The following is a 4,896-nucleotide window of genomic DNA, read 5'->3' as shown; positions in this document are numbered from 1 at the left end:
AAAACATTAGCCTATTTCATATTTCATTAATTGCTAATCATATCACAAACTTTAAAAAATAACTGCAGCTTCTTGCGATTCGGATTTGACAGTTAATTGGAAAGCCCTAATATGTAATTATTATTATATATAATATATAATTATTATTATATATAATATTTAATTTATTTTTCATATTTGTTATTTATTTTAATTTTACTTTTATTATATATTGACCATAATACATGTGGTATAAATGGTCTGTATTTGTCTTGTGATTTGTCATAAATAATAATAGTAATAATATTTTTGACAAAAAAAATTGCCAATAAGAAATTAATGGTATCGGTATAGATGAAAATGCAAGAAAAAGTATCGGTATCGTATCAAATCCTAAAAGTGTGGTATCGCCCATCCCTAGAACCGAGCCGCGGTTCCAGAATGTCGCCTGTCGTCGCATGTCAGGCAATGCAGTATGAAAGATAAGTGATACTGTGGTGTCCAGCATCAACATCCTCGCTGTGTAGGTGTAAACATGCACAATTGGCTAAAAACCATGGTATTTTAGTTTTAAACGAACATTAGCTAAAATGCCACCATAAAATTTTAGCATGCTAACGTTAGCATACAAACATTAGCATGCCAACATTCTCCTAAGATGGTGTCGAGTATTAAAATCCTCAGTGTGTAGGTGTAAACATGCACAGTTAGCTAAAATGCAAGCATAATATGTTAGCATGAAAACATAGTATAAGTTAGCATACTTACAAGATGGGGCCGAGTATCAAAAACCATGCTATTTTAGTTTTAAACAAACATTAGCTAAAATGCTACCATAAAACTTTAGCATACGAACATTAAATAAATGATAAAAGGGTTATACTTGTATAGCGCTTTTCTACCTTCAAGGTACTCAAAGCGCTTTGACACTATTTCCACATTCACACACTGATGGAGGGAGCTGCCATGCAAGGCAGCTACCAGCACCCATCAGGAGCAAGGGTGAAGTGTCTTGCCCAAGGACACAACGGACGTGACTAGGATGGTAGAAGGTGGGGATTGAACCCCAGTAACCAGCAACCCTCCGAGTGCTGGCACGGCCACTCTACCAACTTCGCCACGCCGTCCCCATTAAAATGCTAACATTGACGTTGACATTCTCCTAAGATGGTGTCAAGTATTAAAATCCACAGTAAGGAAGGTGTAAACATGCACAATTGGCTAAAATGTTAGCATGAAAACATGGTATGAGTTGACATACTTACAAGATGGGGCCGAGTATCAAAAACCATGATTTTTTTAGTTTTAAGCGAACATTAGCTGAAATGCTACCATAAAATTTTAGCATACGAACATTAACATGCTAACATTTACGTTGACATTCTCCTAAAATGGTGTCAAGTATCAAAATCCACGGTGTGGAGGTGTAAACATGCACAGTTCGCTAAAATGCTATCATAAAATGTTAGCATGAAAACATGGTATTAGTTAGCATACTTGAAAGATGGGGCCGAGTATCAAAAACCATGATTTTTTAGTTTTAAACGAACATTAGCTAAAATGCTACCATAAAATTTGAGCATGCTAACGTTAGCATACGAACATTAGCATGCCAACATATACGTTGACATTCTCCTAAGATGGGGTCAAGTATCAAAATCCACGGTGTGTAGGTGTAAACGTGCAGAGTTAGCTAAAATGCTAGCATGAAAACACGGTATTAGTTAGCATACTTACAAGATAGGGCAGAGTATCAAAAAACATGATTTTTTTTGTTTTAAATGAACATTAGCTAAAATGCTACCATAAAATTTTAGCATGCTAACGTTAGCATGCAAACATTACCAAGCCAACATGCACGTTGACATTCTCCTAAGATAATGCGAAGTATCAAAATCCAGTGTGTAGGTGTAAACAGGCACAGTTAGCTAAAATGCTAGCATGAAAACATCGTATGAGTTAGCATACTTACAAGATGGGGCCGAGTATCAAAAACCATGATTTTTTTTGTTTTAAACGAACGTTAGCTAAAATGCTACCATAAAATTTTACTATACGAATTCAAATCCACGGTGTGTAGGTGTAAACATGCACAATTGGCTAAAATGTTAGCATGAAAACATGGTATGAGTTGACATACTTACAAGATGGGGCCGAATATCAAAAACCATGATTTTTTAGTTTTAAGCGAACATTAGCTGAAATGCTACCATAAAATTTTAGCATACAAGCATTAGCATACCAACATGTATGTTGACATTGTCCTAAGATGGTGTCAAGTATCAAAATCCTTGGTGTGTAGGTGTAAACATGCACAGTTAGCTAAAATGTTAGCATAAAATGTTAGCATGAAAACATGGTATGAGTTGGCATACTTACAAGATGGGGCCGAGTATCAAAAACCATATTATTTTAGTTTTAAACAAACATTAGCTAAAATGCTCCCATAAAATTTTAGCATGCCGACATATACGTTGACGTTCTCCTAAGATGGTGTTAAGTATTAAAATCCACGGTGTGTAGGTGTAAACATGCACAGTTAGCTAAAATGCTAGCATAACATGTTAGCATGAAAACATGGTATGAGTTGGCATACTTACAAGATGGGGCAGAGTATCAAAAACTTTTTGTTTTAAATGAACATTAGCTAAAAGGCTACCATAAAATGTTGCATGCTAACGTTAGCATACGAACATTAACATGCCAACATGTACGTTGACATTGTCCTAAGATGGTGTCAAGTATCAAAATCCACGGTGTGTAGGTGTAAACATGCACAGTTAGCTAAAATGCTAGCATAACATTTTAGCATGAAAACATGTTATTAGTTAGCATACTTACAAGTTGGGGCCGAGTATCAAAAACCATGTTGTTTTAGTTTTAAACAAACATTAGCTAAAATGCTCCCATAAAATTTTAGCATGCCAAGATATATGTTGACATTCTCCTAAGATGGTGTTGTGTATGAAAATCCACGGTGTGTAGGTGTAAACATGCACAGTTAGCTAAAATGCTAGCATAACATGTTAGCATGAAAACATGGTATGAGATAGCATACTTACAAGATGGGGCCGAGTATCAAAAAACATGATTTTTTAGTTTTACACGAACATTAGCTAAAATGCTACCATAACATTTTAGCATACAAACATTAACATGCTAACATATATGTTGACATTCTCCTCAGATGGTGTCAAGTATCAAAATCCATGGTGTAGGTGTAAACATGCACAGTTAGCTAAAATGCTAGCATAACATGTTAGCATGGAAACATGGTATGAGATATCATACTTACAAGATGGGGCAGAGTATCAAAAACCATGATTTTTTTTAAGTTTTAAACGAACATTAGCTAAAATGCTACCATAAAATTTTAGCATGCCAACATATATGTTGACGTTCTCCTTAGATGGTGTCAAGTATTAAAATCCAAGGTGTGTAGGTGTAAACGTGCACAGTTAGCTAAAATGCTACCATAACGTGTTAGCACGAAAACATGGTATTAATTAGCATACTTACAAGATGGGGCCGAGTATCAAAAAATATGATATTTTAGTTTTAAACGAACATTAGCTAAAATGCTACCATAAAATTTTAGCATACTAACATTAGCATGCTAACATTTACGTTGACATTCTCCTAAGATGGTGTCAAGTATCAAAATCCATGGTGTAGGTGTAAACATGCACAGTTAGTTAAAATGCTAGCATAACATGTTAGCATGAAAACATGGTATTAGTTAGCATACTTGCAAGAAGGGGCCGAGAATCAAAAAACATAATTTTTTAGTTTTAAACGAACATTAGCTAAAATGCTACCATAAAATTTTAGCATGCTAACGTTAGCATACGAACATTAGCATGCCAACATATACGTTGACGTTCTCCTATGATGGTGCCAAGTATCTAAATCCATTCGTGCGTATGTGTAAACATACAAAATAGCTGAAATTCTACCATAAAATGTTAGCATGCTAACGTTAGCCTACGAACATTAGCATGCCAACATATAAGTTGACATTCTACTAAGATGGTGCCAAGTATCTAAATCCATGCGCGCGTATGTGTACAAATAAAAATAGCTAAAATGCTACCATAAAATTTTAGCATGCTAACGTTAGCATACGAACATTAGCATGCCGGCATATACATTGACATACTCCTAAGATGGTGCCAAGTATCAAAATCCATGCGAGCGTATGGGTAAACATACAAAATAGCTGAAATGCTACCATAAAATTTTAGCATGCTAACGTTAGCACACGAACATTAGCATGCCGACATATACGTTGACATTCTCTTAAAATGGTGCCAAGTATCAAAAACTCCATAAAGTGTGTGTCACTTCAGGTAAGTATCATGTGACCGATACAGCTGTGTTTATCAGGAAGCGCTTCCTTGCGATCGCTCGTGCTAAAAGAAGTCTGCCGCGTTTAACTTTCCTTGCAATTTTTTGTGGAAAAAACAAAGTATAACAACTATATTCTCTAAATAATTGTATTTGCAGGTCAAATTCAGTGACTTTAATAATCCAACAGATGGGTGATCATTATGACACACCGTCACTGTGTCAATGCAGCTAGTGAGTGTGCCACACACTCACTGAGGCCTCAGTTACTCATCACAAGGCCCCAACGTGATCACCAGTATCAGCATTACAATACAAGCAAGTTGTTTTTAAAAGGTAACATTTATATATAATGTTTTGCTCAGAAAATACAACATTCACTACATTTCAACACCAAAAAAGTTCTATAATTTGACAAACGTTGAAGAAGGAAAAAAAATCAATGTTTGTCAAGTTGTAGAATTGTTTTTATCACATTTATTTTTATGCAGTGTCACTTAAAATCAAGGTTGAAAATGTATTTGTTATTTATGTCTTGTTTTTATGTAAGAAGAGACCCCCCCTTGTGTT

This window comes from Entelurus aequoreus, unplaced genomic scaffold, assembly GCF_033978785.1.
Source record: "Entelurus aequoreus isolate RoL-2023_Sb unplaced genomic scaffold, RoL_Eaeq_v1.1 HiC_scaffold_37, whole genome shotgun sequence".
Taxonomy (NCBI): Eukaryota; Metazoa; Chordata; class Actinopteri; order Syngnathiformes; family Syngnathidae; genus Entelurus; species Entelurus aequoreus.
The sequence above is the reverse complement of the archived record's forward strand: the minus strand, read 5'-3'. Positions refer to the sequence as shown.